General features: G+C 41.5%; 1 pseudogene; it reads left to right on the forward strand.

Moving 5' to 3' along the window:
* The first annotated feature begins 221 nt into the window (after window positions 1-221).
* Window positions 222-26,617, forward strand: part of LOC118653793 — a 42,373-nt pseudogene continuing 15,977 nt past the window's right edge.

A 26,617-nucleotide genomic window follows, 5' to 3' on the forward strand; every position in this document is an offset into this window, starting at 1 on the left:
AAGAAGAAGAATATTAAAAATAGGGGCAGTGCCCTCGGCAATCCCCAATCTGTCTCTTGCTTCAACAGTTTTTGGACGGAACAGACTCAGGGACGCCCCTTCTTCGGGTTCCGGCCACCCTCCTGCATCTCATCCAGTCACCACTTTCAGAGCCACCTGCAGAACCAGCCAACACACCGGTTGTTGTTTTTCTACCTTAACTTTCTTATTGCCAAGCAACCATGAGTCCCAACTTCGTCAGAATTGTCCCACCGAGGTGGAGGCTGCAGTCAACCTCCGGGCCACCGGGCATCTGCGGGCTCCACACCTACCTCTCGCTGGGCTTCATTTTTGACTCTGACAATGTGGCTCTCGAGGGCATGGCCACTTCTTCCGCGAGCTGGGGGGGAGAAGAAGCCGAGGGCACTGAGCGTCTGGTAAAGTTGAAAACAAGCACGGTGGCCACATTCTCTTCCAGGACGTGCTGAAGCCTCCCCAGATGAGTGGGCAAAACTCAGGACGCCATGGAAGTAGCCCTGGCCTTGGAGAGGAACCTAACCAGGCCCTTTTGGAGCTAGCTGCAGGCCCTGGGTTCTACCCACACAGACCCTCATCTCTGTGACTTCCTGGAGAACCACTTCCAGGGTGAGGAGGTGAAACTCATCAAGAAGATGAGCGACCACCTGACTAACATCCACAGGCTGGCCGGCCCCCAGGCTGGGCTGGGCGAGTATCTCTTCGAAAGGCTCACCCTTAAGCCCGACTAGGAGCCTTTGAAGCCCAGAGGCCTTTGAGAGGCCCCTCCTCATTCCCCTGGTGTCTGGCTTTTACTTGAGCCTCTCCCCAAAACTGCTAGCTATTCTTTTAATCACCCTGAAGCCCTCTCCCATGCATTGGACCAAATGAAGCAATAAAGCTTTTTCCAGCAAAAAAAATAATAGTAATAATAATAGGGCCATGAGCCCTAGCCAGTATAGCTCAGTGGATAAAGTATCAACCTGTGGACCAAAGGGTCCTGGGTTCGATGCCGGTCAGAGCTCCTGCAGGAGGCAACCAATTGATGTGTTTCTCTCTCATCGATGTTTCTCTCTGTCTTTCCCTCTCTCTTCCACTCTCCCTAAAAAAATCAATGGAAAAATATCCTTGGGTGAGGATTAACAACAACAAAAAATAGGGCCATGAAAGGACTTGTATGCACCTAACATGAATGCACTTTCAAGTACTTTCAAGACTCCTGTTTTTATGGCCAAGGTGAAGAAGCTGCTGTGGAAGTTGAGCCTGGTCAGGTCTGCTCAATGCTAATACCTCCTGCAGGATGAACCTGAACATGGGCATGAAATCAGAATATAGGAAGAAAGAGGATCAGTCAAATTTTAAACTTAAGGGCTGATCTACTAAATACTTTTCTGTTTTCCCAACACTTTTGTAGGAAGATTATATAAAGTCTCCTGAGCCCAGGCGTTGTGGCTCAGTGGTTGAGCACTGACCTATGAACCAGGAGGTCATAGTTCAATTCCCAATCAGGGCACATGCCCAGGTTGCAGGTTCAAGCCCCAGTAAGGGGCGTGCAGGAGGCAGACAATTGATGATTCTCTCTCATTGTTGATATTCCCCCCCCCCCTCTCTCTCCCTCTCCCTTCCTTTCTGAAGTCAATAAAAATATATATTTTTTAAAAACCAATCACAGACCTCACCCCTTTGTTGGAATTTCTGTCTTGCAATTTAATAAGATGTAAACATTTTTAAAACAAAATAAAATAAAGTCTCTTTGTTTATCCTACTAACTGGTAGGGGATGACAGCGGGTGTGAGTAAAGAGAGAAGGTAACCCAAAAAGGTATCTGAGCATCCAAAATTTAGGACTTTCTTATCTCCAAGAGAGATGATAAAGGCCCTTATGAGCTTCTAAGTTCTTCCTGTTGTACTCAAAGGCCTGAAAATGGATGTGCACATGTAGTAGGTAGTTAATAGGTATTTCTTCTAACAATTGTAATTATTCAAATTATTACTAAGAAATTCCTTCTATAATGTACACTTATATTAATAGAAAAACATTAATACTAACATATTCCAACTTGAATGCTTGTTTAGATATTCTATTAATACTTCTGTATTGTTTGAGAATTTGAACAATGAACATATTCTGCTATTAGAGTTTAAAATGCTTAAGATCTTAACAAAAAGAGCAAAAAATGAAAAAATAATAATAAAAAAACAAGATGTTTAAGATCTTGTTGCTTGCCTAAGGAGAGCACTCTACCTCCAAGACACACCAGGCTACCCTGACACACACATCTTTGATTTAATTTTTAGCAGGATCCAGATCTATACACTAGTACATTCCACTCATCACCAACATGCTTTAGTTTAGCTTAGCTCTAATTGTATTTACCTAAAAATAAAAAAGCCTTTCAAAATGAGAGACAACAAGCATCTATTTGAAATCAATAATGCATTGATTTAGGCAGAAACCCAAATAATGCTCCAATTAGGAGACAAAAGCAATGGGCATTTATGAGAAAGGGAAGGAATTACATCAATAGAAGGAAGACATTGTCCAGCCAGCGAGTCTCAGTGGTTGCGCATCGACCTATAAACCAGGAGGTCACAGTTTGATTCCTGGTCAGGGCACATGCCCGGTTGCCAGCTCAATCCCCATTAGGGGGTGTGCCCTCACTGGAGATGGAACCTGCCACCTTTCGGTGCATGGGATGACATTCCAACCAACTGAGCTATACCAACTAGGACCTCCGTTTGCTAGTATTTCTATTTTTATATTTTTGACACTTGGAAAAGGAATTCTCCAAGCACTTTATTTATACTTTCCACGGCGCTTAAAATGATGTAAACGATATTCTTGATGCTCAATTATGTTCATTGTCTGACAATTTCTTTCTATGTGATTTCTGATACAGACACAATTTCCTTGAAAAATCCAAGGGCTAATGGTAGTTTGTCATTAAAGCAGACTCTGTTTATCTTAGAATTCAATGGAAATAAATTACAGTATATTTGCCATAGTAGCATCATTCAAATGTGGGGGGAAATTATTCTTGAGGACTTAGTTTCTAGGTGTCCTTCACCTATAAATAACACTTTGGGCTTTCAGTGCATACTCTTAAAAGACAATCATAAAGAAACTAGAATGAACAGCAATCTATTCTTACAGTAGCTTTTAGCAAGTGTCAAACATTGTTATCTTGCTTTGTTTACATGAACCCTTTTTACAAAAGCGCATTTTGATTCATCAGTTTTCTCTAGTTTCCTTTGGAAAGTTATCACAAATCACATCTGTTTCTCAGTGAATGGAATCTTTAAAATAGAGACTATGACCCAGCTGGTGTGGCTCAGTAGTTGAGCATCGACCTATGAACCAGGAGGTCACGGTTCAATTCCTGGTCAGGGCACATGCCCGGGTTGCAGGCTCGATCCCCAGTGTGGGGCATGCAAAAGGCAGCCAATCAATGATTCTCTCTAATCATTGATGTTTCTTTCTCTCTCTCTCTCTCTCTCTCTCTCTCTTTCTCTCTCTCTCTCTCTCGTCTTCCTCTCTGAAATCAATAAAAAATATTTTTTAAAAAATAGATGCTATGTACATAGGAAAAAATTACTAGGAAAAACGTGAAATAACAGGAATTATTTTGATAGCATCTTGATACAGATATACAAATCTTTCAGATTGAGAGTTCAAAGCAGTTTCCTTGATTTGTTTGTTGTTTTTGTTGTTTAGTTGAGTTTTCTTCTTCTCTTCAGAACTTATTTTATTCCATAAACTGGCCAGTAAATTTGATCAACCTTATGTCAGTTATTAAGAGAGACCTTTTCATACAGGTTATATTGAAAAGGATTTATCTGAAAATTAGCCTTTAAAACACATCCATTTAGAAAAAGAAAAAAATTGCAAACCAACTGGTAAATTCACTAGTTACTCCAGCAACTAAAATAAGTTTGAGTGTGATTTTATTTTTTAAATATGTTTTTATTGATTTTTAGATAGAGAGGAAGGGAGAGGGAAAGAGATAGAAACATCGATGAGAGAGACACATCAATTGGCTGCCACCTGTACACCCTCTACTGGGGATCAAGCCAGCAACCCAGGCATGTGCCATGACAGGGAATCCAAGCTGGAACCTCTTGGTCCATGGGACAATGCTCAATCCACTGAGACACACCAGCCGGGCAGTTTGAGTGCAATTTTTAAAAATTTACTGTAGATTCCTTAATGATCAGATACAGTGATCACATCCTCAAAATATTTTGAGAATAAGAAAAACACAATTCCTATAAAGTTGTAATTTCCTAGAAAAGAATTGCTCAAGTGACTAGTAATCTGAAGGAAACAAAGAATAGGCCTCAGCCTCACATTATCATGTGAGTAAAGTATGCTATTTACTTTTTATCACCAAATACTAACCTTAGATTGCATTCCCATAAAGATGCCATAATTGACAATTCACAGGTACATCAAATATTGTGACTCAAACTAAGTATAAGTACTCTGAATTCTCAATAGTCCTGTTAGGTTTAACTCATAGCATAGGGTGGGGGCTTGTAAAATTAATGCCTCATACTTCTTTTTTATTTTTATTTTTAATGTTGACACTCTTGCAGATGCGCCCTGTTTCTCCCCACCCTGCCTACCTCTATCCTGAATTCTATTCATTTCATTATTGAATTCAGCCTACTAAAAATGTCAATGATAACTGATAGATCTTTATTTTTTTTCTGTTTTAAGATGACTTGATCTTTAAAATCCGTAAATGTAAGCTCCTTGTACTCCTTCAGAAGGATTTTAATAGAACTTTACAAGCTACCACTACTCTGCAGGTTTTGAATAAATAGGCATATTAATGGGAAAAGGGCATCAGAGAGCAAATATAAGGAAAAAGGCAGTTGAATTAGGGCCCTGTTACCAGGTACAATAGCATCTGCATCAAGTTGCCAAGAAGCCAGTACTGCTTTCCTCTGCAAAGGAAGTGTGGCATCTAGTGGACATTTCGTTTCTGCAATACCTTCCTGTACTTTGCAGAGAAATAGATGCGATATGGATCTTTGAAGTTTAACAGTTCTGTTGTTATTGTCATTTTAAATAAGCTATGTTTTCATCTCCCATGTTGTGTGATTTTTTTATACCACCTTAGCAATAAAATTCAAGCTGCTTTTATTAAAAAAAAACAATGTAGTTTAGAATCTATAGTTCTACATTCTTAACTGACTGTTTACCTTTAATTTTGAAAAATATTGCAATATGAGATTATTAAATTATATTTACATTAAATAAAATAATTTTTGTTTTTCTTGGAATATTAGGTCTCACAAAATGCAAAATGCTTTAAGAAAGTTAGAACAAACAGTATGCAAATGCATTGCTTCATATCATGAAAATATTTTATAAATCAGAGATTTCAAGCAATGGCAGAAATATTGAACTTGAAATTCAGAGTTCTCAAGTGCATGTTGATTTCATTTTGGAAAACAAAATTTTCAAAATAAGGTATTTTTTTTAAATTTCTTTATTGGTAAAGGTATTACAAATGTGTCTTCATCACCCCATTAACCCCCAACCTCCCCCCCCCACTCATGCTCTCATCCCCCTATTGTCCGTGTTCACTGGTTTGGCTTATGTGCATGCACATAAGTTCTTTGATTGATCTCTTCCCCTTACCCCCATCCTCCCCTACTTTCCCTCTGGGGATTGATAGTCTGATCGCTGTTTCTCTGTCTTTGGATCTGTCCCTGTTCATCAGTCTATTGTCAGAGAAAGATAAATACCACATGATCTCACTCATTTGTGGAATATAGAGAATATAGAGAAAATAAGGTTTTTAAATTAGAAATTGCAAACAAATTTTAGGATTTGTTGATTTAGTAATTCCCTGACAAATAAAACAATTGGACATGATTCCAATAAAAATTTACTTCTGAATATTCAACATGACCTATAATATACTAACTTACTACTTTATGGAGTCATATTTCAAAATTCACCTTTGTCTTTTAGTCAAATGTTTTAAAAAATTTTTAAATATATATATATTTTTTTATTGATTTCAGAGAGAAAGGGAAAAGGAGAGAGAGAAAGAAACATCAATGATGAGAAAGAATCATTGATCGGCTGCCTCCTGTATGCCCTACACTGGATCAAGCCCACAGCCAGGGCATGTGCCCTGACTGGGAATGGAACCGTGACCTCCTGGTTCATAGGTCGACGCTCATTCACGGAGCCACACCGGCCTCATGAGTCAAGTATTTTAAAAGAAAACTTATAAGGGTACATCTTGCTACCCTTTTATTAAAAGATAAACAATTTCAAAATAAGTTTAGTGCTTTTCTATGAATTGACTAAACTTTCAAATTATCAAAGACTCTAGGCAACCTTTTGCTCTACTCTAAACTATTTGTCCACCATTGATTCCTCAATGTTTCCATAGGTTTGTTTGTCTATCCTGATAGAGTTGGCCTTTTAGCACTAGAAAGTTTGAAGAATAATTTGTGACTATCAGAGGGGCAGTCTGAAGTGGCTTGGGTTTTTCACCACTTTGGGGAATAGAAGCATGTACTCCTGTTTGTGCTTTGGTCCCCCCTAGTGGACATCAAGTAACACTGTAAATTGAAATTCCTGTATAATTACCTAATGGTCAATCAAAATAAGACTAGTTGTAGGTTCAGCTGAAGGAACTGAAGTAATGTTCCTGTGAATCTTACAATCCACACTTAACTTGTAACTAACCATTTATTGTTCAAAATGTGGGTAAAATAATTTTAAATATCTGCAAATCCATTAAGAAAATTATAAACTTCCTAAGTTATATCTTAATAATTTGAAAAATAATTTGAAAAAATATGTATTTGGAAACTTTTTGGCTTTTATTTAAATAATCAGCCATGGTTTTTTCCATGAGACTAGCAAATTTAGAAATATTCTTCATCCACTTCCTAAAAAATACCCCACTCTTAAGATTATGCAGCGGCTTCTAAACTGTGCAACAGTATTTCTCAAATGGGAAGCTCTTCTTTCCCATATAATGATACTCTTTAGAATATAATATTCCTTCTGCATTTTTATGGACATGATGAGTAAGAACATAAAATGAAAAGAATCTGTGATTTTTAAATGTAATATTTGTGTTTCATGAATTTTCTCTTTAAAAGTTTAGTAAAAGCTTTGGGTTAGGGGGAGGGACTGGGAGGGGAAAGGAGTGGAAGGGAGAAGAGACGTGAAGGAGTTACTCTGCGATCTCAGGGAAAGGGAAATGCGCTGGAATAGACAGTTGAGCACTATCCGAATAGCCATGGCAAAATGCAACAACTTAACATAAATGCACTCCCTGCCCATACTGCAAACGGCTTCAGTATCAATTACAACAGGGTTCCTACTGGTGTTAAATGTGCAACTTTTCCATAATGTCTAAGGCACTACAAATATAAGATAAATGCTATTAGTATTGCTACTTTTATCAGCAGATCCTTAAGACTAACAGGATCTTACCTACAAATAGTAAACACATATATAGATATAGATATCTATACCTAGATCTATATCTATATATCTATGCCACTTTATTTGATTCTCATAAAAACCCTGCAAGGTGGGCTTTATTCTGTCATTTTACATAAGAGGAAAAGGAAGCACAGAGAGTTTAGTTGCCCAAAGCCACACAATTAGGAAATGGTAGAGTATATTAGCCAGCTATCCCAGCTCTTAAATCTGTGTGGTTAACATCTGAAAACCTTAAATAGAACATTAGTAATGCTAATAATAGTAAAGGGAATAAGAATCTAGTAAAAAAATATATTAAGTGAATAAATTAAAACCAAATTATTATAACCTCAATTTTAGGTAAATTCTCATTCAAAATTATACGCATTACTATCATACATTATAGATCTTGGTATTGTCCTTCAGATTGATTTGTTTTTGTTGTTGTTGTTGTTATTAATCCTCACCAGAGGGTATTCTTCCATTGACTTTTAAGGAGAGTAAAAGAGAGAGGGAAAGACAGAGAGAAACATCAATGTGAGAGAAGCACATCGATTGGTTGCCTCCTGCATGAGGCCTGACCAGGGCCCTGCAACCAAGTACTTACCCTTGACTGGAATTGAACCCAGGACCCTTTGGTCCACAGGCCAATGCTCTATCCACTGAGCCAATCCAGCTAGGGCTAGATTGACTTGTACATTTGAGAAAGCAAGCTGCAAAAAATGCCCTCTTACAGAATCAGCTTGTTGCTATAGATCAATGATTTTCAACTGGTATGCTGCAAGATTTTAAATCATGCAATACCTAACTATCTCATCAGAGGCACTGACCTCTTTCCCTTATATTGTCAAATAAAAAAATGACAACAGCCAATACAACTATAGCCATCCTATGTGAATGCCGTCTTGAGCCATAAATACATAGGTCATATAACAGAGTTGGCATCTTATTGGTCATGTTGCATAATAAGGTTGCATCTGATTGGTTCCTTTTTTCCCCATCACCATTTATCCCCCCTATTCCCTTTCCCACCTCCATCCGCAATCACCACACTGTTGTATGCATCCATAAGTTGTCTTTTTTTCTTCTTTGCTCAATCCCTCCATCACCCTCCATACCCGCCACTCTACCAGACCTATCTGCCTGCTCTCTATGAGTCTATTTTTATTTTTCTTGTTAGTTCAGTTTGTTCTACTTCTGGGAATTTATCTAAAGAAACCTGAAACAATAATTCAAAAGAATATATGCACCCCTATATTCATTGCAGCACTATTTACAATAGCCAAGATTTGGAAGCAGCCCACGTGTCAATCAGTAAATAAGTGGATAAAACAGCTATGGTATTTACACAATGGAATACTACTTGGCCATAAAAAGGAAGAAAATTTTATCCTTTGCAACAGCATGGATAGACCTGGAGAACATTATGATTGGTTAATTCTTGGTAACAGAAATCCTTATATACAAATATAGGTACCTGATTTTTTTTTAAGTCACTTTGGAGCAAAAAGGATAGGTAATTACTTTCATTATCTTTTTGTAAATCAATCAAAATTATACCTATTTTTTGTCAGATTGGCAAAAAATATATGTAATATATTTTTGGTGTGCTGCAGAATTGTACAATCTTCATGTGTGCCATGAAATGTGAAAGGTTCATGTGTGCCATGAAATGTGAAAGGTTAAAACCGTTGCTATAGATTAATATTTAGAATGAAAACAGTAACATGACAAGGCTCTGTACCTACTTGTAACAAGAAAAAATGTATTTAATCCAAGATATTCATTTATTCTTCTTTTTTAAGTTTTTTTTTTTTAAGTAATGAACTACTTACAATCTTTCAAAGGCATTGGATTAAAGGAGATTTACCTTTCTCTTTAAAAACAGCTTGCATGCAAAGTTTTGGAAGTTCCCCAGTTCTAGGTGATAAAAGGTGAGGGTTATATAAATGTATTATTCTTCAGAAATATTTGGAAGTGAATTAGTTATATGAAACATTAAATAAATAACAGTATTTTCAAGGTGTTTCTTAAAGACATAAAAGGTCAAAATATCCAATCTGCCATTGATACACTTTAACACAAATATTTGTAGTATTCACCATCACTTTTCCCATAATGAAAATATTTTTCTGCTTTATGACATTGATTTAGTTCTCTCTCCAGTAATAATCTTCATTTTGGTGAAATGACCTGATATGAGAAATTACAGATTCCATAAATTTCTTATACTATAAAGATTAAAAAATGATCTTTTATAAATTATCTCTTTTGAAAACTGGCATGTTCCTGATTGCTTTGCAAGTGGGGTATTTTATTTTTAATAGACCAAAAAACATAAATACCAATATGTTAGAGTCAACACCTAAAGTAACCCAACAGAGTAGGTTATTCAAAGAATAAATAACCTAAAAGGAAAACATTTTTTAAATTAAAAAACCAACGAACAAACAAAAAGAATAAATAATCTTTGAGTAATAAAGGAAGTGAGTAGAAGCAACAATAAGGAGGCACTGCCCTGACCAGTCAGTATCTCTCAGTTGGTTGGAGCATCCTATACAACAAAAGATGGCAGGTTTGATTCCTGGTCAGCACACATTCCCAGGTTGTGGGTTCTACCCAAATGTATACACACTTTAACAGCTGACCCATTGGTGTTTTTTTCTTTTTTAGCCTGTTGAAATTAAGAATTATTCAAAGTATGTATACATTTCTTTTGCACACCCTGTATACATATCATGTAATTAGTAACCATAAAAGAGCTGTAAGTGGGTACATTAATATCAGGCAGAACAGGCTTTAAATAATATCAGGCAGAATAGACTTTAAAACAAAAGTATTTCTGGAGACAATGATTGACATTCACCCTGGCCAGTATGCTCAGTGATTAGAGCATCGGCAGTACACCAAAGGGTCATGGGTTCAATTTCCAGTCAAGGCCATACACCTGGATTGCAGGTTCAATCCCCACCCCAGTAGGGGGTGTGTAGACGGCAGCCAATCAATGATTCTCCCCCTCTCCCTTCCTCTTTCTCTAAAATCAGTTTTTAAAAAGACATTTTTTGAAAACATCAATTCATCAGGGAGATATAACAATTATAAATATATACCCATCTACCACTGGGTCCCAAACCATATGAAGCAAAATGTAACAGAATTAAAGGAAATAATAGAAAATTCAAGGATAATAGTGGGTGGCTGGGTAACACAGTTAGTTAGAGCTTCTTCCCAAAATGCCAATGTTAAAGGTTTGATCCCTGGTCAGGGCACGTACAAAATCAACCAATGCCCTAGACCCGTGATCAGCAAGCTGCGGCTCGCGAGCCACATGCGGCTCTTTGGCCCTTTGAGTGTGGCTCTTCCACAAAATACCACGTGCGGGCACGCACATACAGTGCGATTGAAACTTCATGGCCTGTGCACAGAATTCGATATTTTGTGGAAGAGCCACACTCAAGGAGCCAAAGAGCCACATGTGGCTCGCGAGCTGCAGTTTGCCAACCACTGCAGACAGTTTGGCTCAGTGGATAGAGTGTCAGTTTAATCCCCGGTCAGGGCACATGAGTGCATAAATAAGTTGAACAACAAATATCTCTCTCTCCCTCTCTCTCTCTCTCAAGTAAAGAAATAAATTTTTAAAAAACTGAACACACAAAGAAAGAAACAAACATAAGAGATAAAGAATAAACTGATGGTTGTCAGATGAAAGGAGGTTGGGAAGCTGAATAAAAAGGGGAAAAGATTAATAAATATAAGTTGGCAGCTACAAAACAGTCATTTGATATAAAACATAGGAAATATAGTCATTAATATGATAACAACTGTGTATAGTGTCAGGTGGACACTAGATTTATCTTGGAGATCAATTCATCAGTTATCTAAATGTCCAATCACTATGCTGTACACTTGAAACCAATATAATATTGAATGTCAAATCTAATCTATATATATAAAAACCTAAGTGACCAGTACAACCAGTTGACCAAACAACCCGTCGACCAGTCGCTATGACAATGCACTGACCACCAAGGGGCAGATGCTCAATGCAGGAGTTGCCCCCTGGTGGTCATTGCGCTCCCACAGCCAACCTCCCACAGTCTCTCCCTCCAGCCGGCCAGCCCCGATCGGCCTCAATTGGCCCCGATCACCAGCCAGGTCGAGGGACCCCACCCATGCATGAATTCATGCACCAGGCCTCTAGTCCTATCTAATAAAAGAGAAACATGGTAATTAGCATACGACTGCTACCCTTCCCATTGACTAATCAGGGCGATATGCAAATTAACTGCCAGCCAAGATGGCGGCCGGCAGCCAGGCAGCTTGAAACTAACATGAGGCTTGCTTGCTTCAGTGACGGAGGACTCCAACGTTCCCCGCCTGCCGCTGCCGGCCTCTGAGCCTGCAGTTTGAAACATTGTAACAAATATAGAAGCTAAACAAAACCCCAGAAACCTGCTTTCAGCCCGCCGGGATCTCAGAGCTGGAGTTATACATTGCTTCGATTAGAGAACCGAAACAAACCAGATACCTGCTTTCAGGAGCGGAGGCCTCAGAGCTGGAGCCTCAGAGCTAAAGCTAGCCCAGAATAAAAAAAAAAAAGAAAAAAAGGAGCAGTTGGGAGCTTCCGTCACCCGCCAGCCTGAAAACAGCCCTCAGCCCCTCACCCAGACTGGCCAGGCACCCCAGTGGGGACCCCCACCCTGAAGGGTGTGTGAACAGCTGCAAACAGACATCATCCCCTCACCCAGGCTGGCCAGGCACCCCAGTGGGGATCCCCACCCTGATCCAGAACACCCTTCAGGGCAAACCAGCCGGCCCCACCAATGCACCAGGCCTCTGTTCTATATAGTAAAAGGGTAATATGCCTCCCAGCACCGGGATCAGCGTGACAGGGGGCAGCGCCCAAACCCCCTGATCGCCCTGCAGCTCTGTGTGTGACAGGGGGCAGGGCCACAATCTCCCTATTTGCCCTGCTCTGTTCGTGACAGGGGAAGGCGCCCCAACCTCCTGATCAGCCCTGCTCTGTGCCTGATATGGGGGAGCTCCCCAACCCCCTGATCGGCCCTGCTCTGTGTGTGACAGGGTGTGGCGCTTCAACCCCTCCCCCCCCCCCACCGGCCCTGCTCTGTGTGTGACAGGGTAGAGCCATAACCTCCCCATAGGCCCTGCCCTGAGTGTGAGAATGGTGGCATCCCAACCCCCTGATCGGCCCAGCTCTGTGGGTGATAGAGGGCAGTGCCCCAACCCCCTGATCCACCCTGCTCTGTGTGTGACAGGGGGAGGTGCCCCAGCTCCCCTATCGGCCCTACTCTCTGAGTGACAGGGGGGAGCTCCTCAAGCCCCTGATGGGCCCTGCTCTGTGCATGACAGGGGATGGCGCTGCAACCTCCCCTTCGACCCTGCCTTGAGTGTGACAGGGGGCGGTGCCCCAACCCCCCAATTGGCCCTACCCTGAGCATGACTGGGGGTGGCATCACAACCTCCCGATCCACCCTGCTCTGTGCATGACAGGGGGCGGCGCCCCAACTCCCCAATCGGCCCTGCACTGAGCCCGACCAGGGGCTGCACCTAGGGATTGGGCCTGCCCTCTGCCACCCAGGAGCAGGCCTAAGCCAGCAGGTCGTTATCTCCCGAGGGGTCCCAGACTGCGAGAGGGCACAGACCAGGCTGAAGGGCTCCCCCTTCCCCCCGAGTGCACAAATTTTTGTGCACCGGGCCTCTAGTTTATATATATAAAAGCCTAAGCGACCATCCAACCATTCAACTGTCCAACCGGTAGCTATGACACGCACTGACCACCAGGGGGAAGATGCTCAATCCAGGAAATGCTGAGCTGCGGTGACTTGGCAGCTGTGGTTCTTGGGTGATGCACGTGGAACCAGAGAGGAGGGAGCCTGATTCCAGGGTGTGTCACCTGAGAACCGCCCTCTCACAATTCGGGACCCTTTAGGGGATGTTGGAGAGCCGGTTTCAGCCACATCCTCACAGGCCAGGCTGAGGGAACCCACCAGTGCATGAATCTGTGCACTGGGCCTCTAGATCATTGGCTCCCCACTTCGGGTTGGGCTTCCCACTGGGCCTCTAGCCCATTGCAAAGATCATGGGTCTGGCCCTTATAGAAACTTTTCAACTCAATTAGCTAAATGATAAGACGTACAGTACCTACTGGCTGCGGCCGCGATGTCTGACTCCCATGCCGACCCATCTGCTTAACATCAATTTCCAGTGAAGGAAGCAAATTTTCCCGCTACCACTCTTGACTGGGAAACCAGCCACAGCTTCCCTTGAGCAACCTCTGGGGAGGGAAGGAGGTGAAGGAGTAGCTCAGCTGGGAAGAAGGAGGTACCTGCCACCACAGGACTCTGCATGGACGAAGAGCCTGGGAGGGAGCGTCTGGGCAAGAGCCTGACATTGAGCAGGGTCCTGCCCTAGGCTGACTAAATTCCAGGTTAAGCAAATCCTATTTGCTAAATAATTGCATTTTGCAGCTAAATGCCCATGAGTCGTCAGTTACCACCAAACTTAGGTAAAGTGAGATGAAAGAAGCAAGACCAATACAGAGAAAAAGTAGCATCATATTGGGAGAAGAGAGGAGGGAGCCCACTTCTGGGGTGCGTCACCTGAGAACTGCCCTCTTGCAATCCAGGACCCCTCAGGGCATGTCGGAGAGCCAGTTTGGCCTGATCCCTGCAGGTTAGGCCAAGGGACCCCACCAGTGCACAAATCCATGACTGGGCCTCTAATTGAAAAAAACCCCACAATAACCCAGGGGATGGGGGATGGGGAGAATCATCACACAAAGAAAAGCTCAGGCCCAGATGACTTCAAACATTCAACTAATAATACAAACCTTCACAAATCCTTTTAGAGAATAGAAAAGAGAATAATACAATTCATTCTATGAGATGAATACTATCTTCATATTTAAAAAGAATAAAAGCTGACCAAGAAAAAGAGAAAACACAAATTACTAAAATCGGTGATGAAAGAGGGGACATTACTAATGATTTTATACAAATTAAAATTATCATAAGGGAATACTATCAACAACTCTATGCCAACAAACTGGACAACTAAGATGGACAAATTCCTAATAAAAGTACTATTAGGTGAAATTGACTCAAATAAAAAAAAATCTAATATACCTACAATAAATAAAGAAATTGAATTAGTAATTGAAATCTTCCAAAAAAAATGAAGCCCAAGTTTAGATGGTGTCACTGGTGAACTCTAACAAACATTTAAAGAAGAAAGATTATCATTTCTTCCCAAACTCTTCCTGAAGACAAAGGAGAAGGGAATACTTTCTAAATCATTCTATGAAAACAATATTATCCTACTAGAGGCCCGGTGCACAAAAATTTGTGCACTCGGCAGGGGAAGGAGGGTCCCTCAGCCCGGCCTGTGCCCTCTCTCAGTCTGGGACCCCTCGGGAGATAACGACCTGCTGGCTTAGGCCTGCTCCCGGGTGGCAGAGGGCAGGCCCAATCCCCAGGTGCAGCCCCTGGTCGGGCTCAGAGCAGGGCGATTAGGGAGCTGGGGCACCGCCCCCTGTCATGCACAGAGCAGGGTGGATTGGGAGGTTGCGATGCCACCCCCAGTCACGCTCAGGGTAGGGCCGATTGGGGGGTTGGGGCACCGCCCCCTGTCACACTCAAGGCAGGGTCGATGGGGAGGTTGTGGCGCCACCCCCTGTCACACACAGAGCAGGGCCCATCAGGGGGTTGGGGCTCTGTACCCTGTCACACACAGAGCAGGGTCAATCAGGGGGTTGGGGAGCTCCCCCCTGTCACTCACAGAGTAGGGTCGATAGGGCAGTTGGGGCACCACCCCCTGTCACACACAGAGCAGGGTGGATCAGGGGGTTGGGGCGCCGCCACTGTCACACTAAGGGCAGGGCCGATGGGGAGATTATGGCTCTACCCCATCACACACAGAGCAGGGCCCGTGGGGTGAGGATTGGGGCGCCGCCCTCTATTACCCACAGAGCAGGGCCGATCAGGGGGTTGGGGCCCTGCCCCCTGTCACACACACAGCAGGGCCGATCAGGGGGTTGGGGCACCGCACGCTGTCACACACAGAGCCGCAGGGTGATCAGGGGTTGGGGAGCTCCCCCCTATCAGGCACAGAGCAGGGCTGATCAGGAGGTTGGGGCGCTGGCAGTGGCAGGCGGGGAACGTTGGTTTCCTCCGTCAGTGAAGCAAGCAAGCCTCATGTTAGTTTCAAGCTGCCTGGCTGCCGGCCGCCATCTTGGCTGGCAGTTAATTAGCATATTGCCCTGATTAGCCAATGGAAAGGGTAGTGGTCGTACACCAATTACCATTTTTCTCTTTTATTAGATAGGAGGATTATCCTCATATCAAAGATAGACAAAGATATCACAACAAAACTATAAACCAATATCCTTCATGAATATACACACAAAAGTTTTCAACAATATATCAGCAATATACATATAGGATAATGCATCATGACTAAGTGGCATTTAAAACCTGGAATGCAAGGTTGGTTTAGTGTCCAAATAGCAGCTAATGTGATATTTCATTAATAGAATTAAGAACAAAATACACATTATCCCCATAATAAATTCAACATAATCCTGAGAAAAATTCCAGCAACCTTTTTTTTAATGGACATTGACAAACTGATCTTAAAATTTATACAGAAATGCAAACTGCAGATACTGAAAAACAGTTTGGAAGTTTCTTTAGAAATTATGCCCTACCTGGTTTGGCTCGGTGGATACAGCATCGGCCTGTGAACTGAAAGGTCCCAGGTTCAATTCTGGTCAAGGGCACATGCCCAGATTGTGGGCTTGATCCTCAGTGGAGGGGGGCTTGCAGGAGGCAGCCGATCAATAATTCTCTCTTATCATTGTTTTTTCTATCTCTCCCTCTTCCTTCCTCTCTGAATTCAATAAAAACAGATTTTTTTAAAAATTAAACTTACCCTACAAACTTAGATTTCTATTTTTAGGTATCTACCCCTGAGAAATGAAAACACATTTTCTTACACAGACTTGACCATGAATATTTATAGTAGCATTATTCATAACTACCAAAATTGGAAAATTTCAAATGATCACCAACTGTTGAATGGATAAACACAATGTGATATGTCTATATAGTAGAATTCTACTATGCAATAAAAAGAAACAAACTACTGAAACAGGTGGACCTAATGAAAGAAAGTGGCCACAAATATTAGGATTTATTTCTATTTGAAATGTCCAGAAAAGGCATAACTATAGAGACAAAAAAAAATTTTTTTTTTTATTAGTGCCTGCTGGGTCATGGGGATTGACTGAAAATAGGCAGAAAGGAGCTTTAGGGGTGATAGGAATACTGTTAAATTAGGTTGTGGTAATTGTTTCATAACTGTAAATTTACTTTAAAAAAACATTGAATCATACACTAAAATGGTTAGATCTTGTGATATCTAAATTATACCTCGATCAAGCTGTTAAAAAAATTATAGTGTTTCCACAGTAAGTGGTGGGCCTAGGATTTAAATCCAGGACTAACTTGCCTTTAAATCTGTGTTCTCTTTTATGATGATATAACTCCATAAGAAACAGACCTTTCAGGTTTAGAGGTAGCTGAGACTGAAATATTTTAGCAAAGGTGCCTTTGAGCCTGGCCGGTGTGGCTCAATGGTTGTTCCATGAACCAAGAGGTCACCGGTTTGATTCCCAGTGAGGGCACATGCCCAGGTTCTGGGCTGGGTCCCCAGTAGGGGGTCTGCAGGAAGCAGCAGATCCATGTTTCTACCTATCTTTCTGCATTCCTTTCTCTCTAAAATTAATAAAAACTTTTTTAAAAAGGTGTCTTCGACCTTGTATGCATATATGCATGGTCCATGGACACAGACAATGGGGCAGGCTGGAGGGGGTCAATGGGGAAAAAAAGAAGACATATGTAATACTTTCAACAATAAAGAATTATATTAAAAATAAGTACCTTCTATAACAGTAGGCTTTTTTTCACATTTCTTTGTCAAAGCATGTGTCCTTAAAAGTCAATGATTATGATTACTGCCCTGGCCTGTGTGGCTTAGTTGGTTGAGCATTGTCCCATGCACTGAAAGGTTGCCAGTTCCGTTCCCAGTCAGGGCACATGCCCAGATTTCAGGTTCAGTCCCTGGTCGGGTTGCATGTGGGAAGAAACTGATCAATGTTTCTCTCTCTCTCTCCCTCTCTCTCTTTAAAATCAATAAGGAAAAAAGAACATTTTTTAAGTCAATGATTATTTGCAGGTTAATATCCTTAATTTGCTAACAACTTTATTAACAAAAAGGCATAGAAGAGATGTTGAAATTCAAAACATAATACACTTTTAAAAGTGATTTGTTTTCCTTTATTCAACAAAGTAACAGATCATATCAGCAGCCCACTCTTCCTGATTGCTGCTCTCTGCATTCTTCTTGGAGCCAGAACATCACAGGCTAGGAGTGAGTCACCTTATCCAACACCTGCACACAACAGAATCACCCCAAAACTAATTTCACTAAGATTTTTATCTACCTCATTTTTCTACACCTCTAATGATCCAGGTTTAATAATTAAATATATACATATATCAGAAAAACATGGTTTCCTTACATATATATATATATATATATATATATATATATATATATATGAATATTCCTATGTTTCACAAAACAGAGTAACATAAATTTCTAATTCAATATTCATGACACCCTTTACTAAGCTAAGTACAAGAAAACCTTGTGGTCTTAGTTTAAAAGTTACTTTAGTCGGGGGTTTTTTGTTTGTTTTTGTTTGTTTGTTTGTTTATACCAACTGCATTTTAGAGACAAGTTGCTGCAGCTATTCGGAGTATTTTTATTCCAGATGAATTTTTGGAGAGTTCATTCTAAGTCTATGAAATATGTCGTTGATATTTTAATGGGGAGTGCATTGAATCGATAGATTGCTTTGAGTAGTATGGACATTTTAATGATGTTGATTCTACCAATTCATGAGCATGGTATGTTCTTCCATCTGTTTATGTCTTCCTCTATTTCTTTTTTCAGCATCCTGTAGTTTTCTGAGTACAGGTCGTAAGCTTCTGCACAGCAAAAGAAATCAACAAAACAACAAGAAAGCCCACTGATTGGAGAACATATTTGCCAATGCTATCACCGATAAGGGTTTAATCTCCAACATTTACAGGGAACTCATACAACTTAACAAAAGAAAGATAAACAACCCAATCAAATAATGGGCAATGGACCTAAATAGATACTTTTCTAAAGAGGACATAAGGAAGGCCAAGAGACATGAAAACATGCTCAAAGTCACTAATCATCCAAGAGATGCCAATCAAAACGACAATGCGGTACTATCTCACACCTGTCAGAATGGCTATCATCAACAAATAACAAGTGCTGGTGAGGATGCGGAGAAGAAGGAACCCTCGTGCACTGCTGGTGGGAATGCAGACTGGTGCAGCCACTTCAGGAACAGTATGAAGTTTCCTCAAAAAACTAAAAATGGAACTCCCATTTGACCCAGTGATCCCACTTCTAGGAATATATCCCAAGAAACTAGAAACACCAATCAGAAAGGATATATGCACCCCTGTGTTCATAGCAGCACAATTCACCATAGCTAAGATTTGGAAACAGCCTAAGTGCCCATCAGCAGATGAGTGGATTAGAAAACTGTGGTACATCTACACAGTGGAATACTACACTGTGGTAAAAAAAAAAAAAGGAAGGAATTCTTACCATTTGCAACAGCATGGATGGAACTGGAGAGCATTATGCTAAGTGAAATAAGCCAGTCAGAGAAAGATAAATATCACATGATCTCACTCATTTGTGGAATATAATGAAAAACATAAACTGATGAACAGAAACAGATCCAGAGGCAGAGAAGCATCGATCAGACTGTCAAACCTCAGAAGGAAGGTAGGGAAGGGTGTGGGTAAGGGGGAGAGATCAACCAAAGTACTTTTATGCATTCATATAAGCCTAACCAATGGACACAGACACCAGCGTAGTGAGGGGGGGAGGGGGCGATCGGGGGATAAGGACACATATGTAATACCTAAATCAATAAAGAAAATAATTGAAGCCTGCAACTCAACACCAGAAAGAAAAAAAAACAATCCGATTAAAACATGGACAGAGGACCTGAATAGACACTTAGGTGACCAATAGACATATGAAAAGATTCTCAACATCACTAATCATCAGAGAAATGCAAATTAAAACCACAATAAAAATGGCTGGTGTTGCTCAGTGGTTGAGCATCAACTCATGAACCAGGAGGTCACGATTCGATTCCCCATCAGGACACATGCCCAGGTTTTGGTCAATCCCCAGTAGCTGGTATCAGAGGCAGCAGGAGCGCTGCTCAGGGCTGCTGCTCTGAGTTAATCTGAGTCCATACATTCTTCTAAATTCTTCCCGACTATGCCAGGGCAGGTCCTTCTCAAACCCTGCCCACTCTATAACTGGTGGGAATGTAGTCCAAGTTCCTCCTTTATCCTCTGCTCACTAGTTACAGGTGTTGGGTCCAAGCTCCCCTGCCTAGGGCTGGAGCTCCTTGGATGCCAGCTCTTATCCGGAGATGCCATGAGAAGTTGTGAGTATATAAGAATGAGTCTTTATTGCAGAAGCCAGTGGCACAACAGTCCTATACAGGCAAGACAATCCTTTACAGCAAAGTCCATACAGGCAGGCAGCCAGACACCAGCTGGTGAACAGATACATCTTTCCCACAAAGCAACATTAGTCTCTGTACCCACAGCTCTGATCTGAGCAACCACACGCTGCCTCACATAGTAGCTTTCTGCCTCAGCAGCTTCTTTAGCCTCTCTGCTCAGCAGCTTCTCCTGTCTCCCTGCCCAGCACGCTGGCTGGCTAACATGGTAGCTATATCTGAGCTCTCTATGATCTCTTAGCCTTACATAGTAGCAGTATCCGCTCTTAGCTCTGTCTGAGCTCTCCTCTCTCCTGTTCACTTAGGAGCTACATTCTCTGTGCCTACCGCCTCTGCTTCTTCTCTCTCTCTCAGCTGGGCAAATAACATGTATTCTACTCCTTAGAGACAAAGAAGGCCAGTTGCCAACAGTGACATCAATCATTTTGGCTGCAGAAGGTCACAGTGCATTGTGGGTCCATGCACCTGCTTATGGTATCTTAGCCTAGGTGCAGAGTGGCCTTGGACAGTTTGGTATATTGACAACAAGGCCTCTGTGCTTTATTTGCCCTTGACTATCAGGCACCTCTGGTGTAGTTCCCACAGGAGGCATGCAGGAGGCAGCTGATCGATGATTCTCTCTTATCATTGATGTTTCTATTTCTCTCTGCCTCTCCTGAAATCAATAAAAACATGTCTTAAAACACACACACACACACACACACACACACACACACACACACACACACAAAATGAGGTATCACTTCACACCTACCAGAATGGTTTCCATCAATAAATCAACAAACAACAAGTGCTGGTGAGGATGTGGAGAAAAGGGAACCCTAGTACACTGCTGGTGGGAATGCAGATTGGTGCAGCCTCCGTGGAAAACATTATAGTGTCCTCAAAAAATTAAAAATGGCACTACCTTCTGACCCAGTGATTCTACTTCTGCATATATATCCAAAGAAATCCAGAAGACTAATTTGAAAACATATATACATCTATATGTTCATTGCAGTATTATTTACAATAGCCAAGATATGGAAACAGCACAAGTGCCCATCAATAGACATGTGGATGAAAATGTGGGGGTACATTTATACAGTGGAATATTAGCCATAAAAAAGAACAAAATCTTACCATTTGTGACAGCATGGATGGACCTACCTACAGGGTATTACATTAAGTGAAATAAATCAGTCAAAGAAAGATAAATACCATATGATTCCACTTATAGGTGAAACCTAAATGACAATATATATGATCAAACAAAACAGAAACAGACCCATGGATACAGAGAACAGACATGGTTGCCAGAAGAGAGGGGGCTTGGGGCACTGGGTAAAAAAGGTGAAGGGATTAGAACTACAAATTGGTAGTTACAGAATACTGCAGACACAGGGAATGTAGTCAGTAATATTTTAATAACTATGTGTGGTGCCAAGTAGGTACTGGAAATTTTGGGAGAACACTTTATAAAGTATGTGATTGCCTCAGAATGTCATATACCCATGTTCCCTTTTTATCTCTGAATCTCTCCTTCATGAGGGGTCTCTGACTCTCTCCTATGTGCTGGATTCCCATACATACGTATGCATTAAGTTTGGGGTTATTTTTTATTGCTAATCTGTCTTCTGTCTATTTTTTTAAAAATATATTTTATTGATTGCCGGGAGCCAGTCCATCCTTGCTGTTTCAAGGGACCTGGCATATATGGTATACTGTTCTTAATATGTTTGCTCACCTTCTTGACACTATGTGTTTTAACCAAGGTCACCTCTCTGAGAAAGGTTGTTTCCCCAGGTAGGGATTTTCCCCTGAAGTTAGGGAGGGAATAAAACCTCTTAACTAAGTGCCAGGCAGGTAATTAATCACTTTAACTATGAACAATCATGCTTAAGCTACATAATCTTTACTCCCTGGAATGGAGATAAGAAACGGCCTAACCTTTGGAATAGAGATTGATAGGATTTGAATCAACTGGTATAAATACAGATGCAATAAGACAGCAAGACACAGAACTTAGAAGACAGAACCAAGAGAGACAGAACCTAGGCACAGAACCTACACAGAACCTACAGACAGAAGAACTTCGCTGGAGAGAACATGGCAAAAGATCCTGGACTGAACCTGACTACAGAAATTGACAAAAGAACCTGACTAGAACCTGGTGACTGAACCTGGCTGGAGAACCTGGACAGAACCTGGCTGGAGAACCTAGCGAGGGAACATGGCTACAGAACCTGGCTGGAGAACCTGGAGAACCTAGCAAGAGAACATGGACACAGAACCTAGCTGGAGATCCTAAGCAGAACCTCTCTGGAGATCCAGACCAGAACTTGGCTGGAGATCCTGGCTGGAGATCCTGGCTAGGCTGCTGATCAACTGAACACTGTCTCCGTGTCCTTCCTTCTTCGCCGACTCCGTCTACGCCTTTGGGAACCCCTGGACCTGCTGGGGTTGGACCCCGGCATCTGGCGCCCGAACAGGGACCCCTAGGTAAGCGCCCCACTCTTGGGATGGATAGGACTCCACCGTAGGAAGAGGGTGGATAGTCTTCGCCGACTCCGTCCACACCTTTGGGAACCCCTGGAACAGGATTCCCCTAGAAATTGGCAAGAGAACCTGACTAGAACCTGGTGACTGAACCTGGCTGGAGAACCTGGACAGAACCTGGCTGGAGAACCTAGCGAGGGAACATGGCTACAGAACCTGGCTGGAGAACCTGGAGAACCTAGCAAGACAACATGGACACAGAACCTGGCTGGAGATCCTAACCAGAACTTCACTGGAGATCCTGACCAGAACTTGGCTAGAGATCCTGGCTAGGCTGCTGATCAACTGAACGCTGTCTCGGTGTCATTCCTTCTTCGCCGACTCCGTCTACGCCTTTGGGAACCCCTGGACCTGCTGGGGTTGGACCCCGGCAATTGATTTCTTACAGAAAGGAAGGGAGAGGGATAGAGTTAGAAACATCGATGAGAGAGAGACATCGATTAGCTGCCTCCTGCACACTCCCCCATTGGGAATGTGCCCGCAACCAAGGTACAGGCCCTTGACCGCAATCGAACCTGGGATCCTTGAGTCCACAGGCCGACGCTCTATCCACTGAGCCAAACCGGTCAGGGCTTCTGTCTATTTTTTAAAATTTCGACTTTATTGACACTCTCATGAAAAATCTGCACAATTACCACAGATAAACTCACTGAGGAATCTGTACTCCTTCTTTTTGTCATTACCAACAATGACCTTTGCAGTCCCCATGACTTTGCTCATTCTGTTCTAGCATTCCTTTGGCTGTTTTCTTGAGGTCTTCTTTTCATATAGGCCATGTCTTTGGGTTCATTCTTCTTTGCATAATCCAAGGAATCTAAAATCATTCCAAAGCCAGTTGTCTTGCATCACTAATATGGTTCTAAATCTAAATACAAAGATGATATCTGGTGTTGCGTTGTACATTTTGACTAGTTTTTTCCCAGATTCCTGTCTTAGATACTGTTGCCTTCCCAGGGTGAAGGACATCAATGACCATTTGTTTCCACTGAACTGGTCTGTTGGTCATGAACTTCCTGGCCTGGATAGTTACTGTGTCATTCATGAAGGTAGCTGATCCCCAAGCAGCCAGGGAGAAAAAGAGCTGTCTCGTGTATATTTCATTGTGTTGTACACTTGACACTATTATAATGTTATTTGTCAATGATATCTCTAAAATATTTTAAATTAAATATATACATACTCTTTGATTCATCAGCCCAGTTTGAAATCTAGTTTACAGAAATAACAACCTTAATATTTATGTACAAAGATGTTTACTGGCCCGGCTGGTATAGCTCAGTGGAACCTATGAACCAAGAGGTCATGGTTCAATTCCTGGTCAGGGCATATGGCCGGGTTTCGGGCTGGATCCCTGCTGGAGGACATACAGGAGGCAGTTGATCAATGATTCTCTCTCATCATTGATGTTTCTACCTCTCTCTTCCTCTCTAAAATCAACAAAAATATATTTAAAAGAAAAGATGTTCACTGTACCAACAAAACAGCAAAATAATGGAAACTTAAATGCCCATTAAATAGACCAATAATTAATAAGATTAAAAAATATTATAGTCGCCGAAACCGGTTTGGCTCAGTGGATAGAGCGTCGGCCTGCGGACTGAAAGGTCCCAGGTTCGATTCCGGTCAAGGGCATGCACCTGGGTTGCGGGCATATCCCCAGTAGGAGATGTGCAGGAGGCAGCTGATCGATGTTTCTCTCTCATCGATGTTTCTAACTCTCTATCTCTCTCCCTTCCTCTCTGTAAAAAATCAATAAAAAATATAAAAAAAAAATATTATAGTCATCTTTTTCATGGATAAACTGTATGTACTAACCTAGAGAACAGTCCATGTTAAATCATTAAATTATTGCTTTCAATTGGAAACCAATATTATTGGCATTATGAATGTGTCTATTATCTACCAGTGTGTATAACTTGGGGGAAAAATTGAAGAAGATACAAATCATGTATAGAGTGGTTGATGGAGGATAGCTTTGCTTTCATCCCTTACTGTAAATACTTTGTACTTATTAAACAGAACACGCATTGGTGGCTCTTATTCATTGTACTTATGATCACACACTTAATGGCAAAGTTGAGCAATAAATCCCAGCCGCCTGGCTCCGAAAGCCCTGCCTTTAACCACTTGCTAAGCTGCCTTATCTGGAGCACTATATACAATACAAACTAATCACCTTAGAATTTATTTTATTTAGTTCTTAACCTACCATAGCCAGCATGACTATATAGTCCAGATTCCATCCTTGAGTCCAGAGTACCTTTTGTTTCACAAAGTCTTGACCCATAACATTTCAGTTCCTATTTATTCTCCCAGAGATCTAGTTACAAGAACGAAAGAACAAAGAACTAATTACAGAGGTGTAAGAGAAATCACTGTTAATTGTGGTTCCCTTAAAATTACAACAACTTCGTTTGGGCATGTAATTAAGCCAATTACCTTGAAAATACTACCGAAATTTTCAGTGAGCAACCACCCCTCTGGCCCCTTTGCCTGGCTTCTCTGACACTGTTTGGAACTTGTTTTGAAGCACAATAGCCTCTTTGTTGCAAAGACACGGGTAAAAAATGCTCAGGCTCATAGGTGACAGGATCCCTTCATAATTAATCCCAGAATGACCCCACCCCACCCTCCAGAAGCTCTTAGGCTGTAAAGGTTCTCACGTATATGCCTGTTACAACCAAGTCCTTTTAGCCCTATTCTTGTCTCGCTCTTCCTACCTCCTCTGCAATTTCTTCTTCCTTAAGGCGTTTTATTTAAGTAAAGACTCTTAAGTTACATAAAGGAGGCAAAGAACATTTTCTTGCCTATACAACTAAAGGAATCCTCTTGAAATGGGTTGAGATAGGATTAATAAAAAAAAATTTAAAACAGAAACCTTCCTGCCAAAAAAAGCAAAATAATTGTTGTTAATAGTGCCCAGAATTAATTAGATGGGCAATTACATTAGTAATTTTTTCCCTTATCTCCAGCTTTGAGAAGACTGATTTACCAGGCGTATTTTCTGGCTGAGATTTCTTTTATGGAAAATTCTCCTTTACCTAGGCAAAGCACATGACAGCGATTTGAAACACATGTAAGATTAAAGGGGTTCCAATTTTTTCTAAGCATATTTTAAAATTACCCTGGTCCTCTTCATTCCTTTTTACATTATATTAGTCCAGAAGCTTGGGAACCATGCATGCTTACCAACTTAAATCTAAAACCGTTTTTGTTCTTGGAGCTCTGCATAAAACTCTACCACCCGTATGATGAGTTATTTAAGACTGATGTTGGTCTTAACGTGTGATTTTGGCGAATTTACTCTGTAGTAATATATAAGTCTCATGCATATCTGTATACAGATAAAAATGGTGGCTATCTTTAAAATCTTCTCCCCAAAATATATGGAGTTAACACACACAGTAATACCATGATGCTCAATAATTCATACACAATGCTTTCATCTACTAAAGTTTTTGAGGTTTTCCCTCCCCCCAGAGTGAAATGAATGAACCAACTTTTTCTAATCTTCATATTACATAATTGAGAAACTGCCTGCCATGGCAGCCACTTCCCAGGACTGCAATGAGATGATAATTTGACTTCCAAAAAGCACCCTATCAACCAGCTTGTTCCAGGAAATGGTCAGCCATGAAAAACCCTTCACTCTTAACATCTAGTAAGTACTCCTCCTCTTTTAAAATGACTCCAAACTGCTTACCCTCTTATGGCCAAATGTACCTGACAACCAATTAGAATCACATATGAGCATTTATTCCAATACTGCCGGCAGTATGGGGGAGCAGCAGGTCATCCACAAAAATCTGCTCTGCAGCCCCCCATGATCCAGCTGCTTACATAGGGTAAAACAAAGATTACATGGAGCAATGTGGATTATAGGTATGGGGAAGTGGGGATTACAGGCATGGGGAAGTAGGAGGCTGGGGTGGGACTCCATTGTCTGAG

This window comes from Myotis myotis, unplaced genomic scaffold (genome assembly GCF_014108235.1).
Source record: "Myotis myotis isolate mMyoMyo1 unplaced genomic scaffold, mMyoMyo1.p scaffold_m19_p_1, whole genome shotgun sequence".
Classification (NCBI taxonomy): Eukaryota; Metazoa; Chordata; class Mammalia; order Chiroptera; family Vespertilionidae; genus Myotis; species Myotis myotis.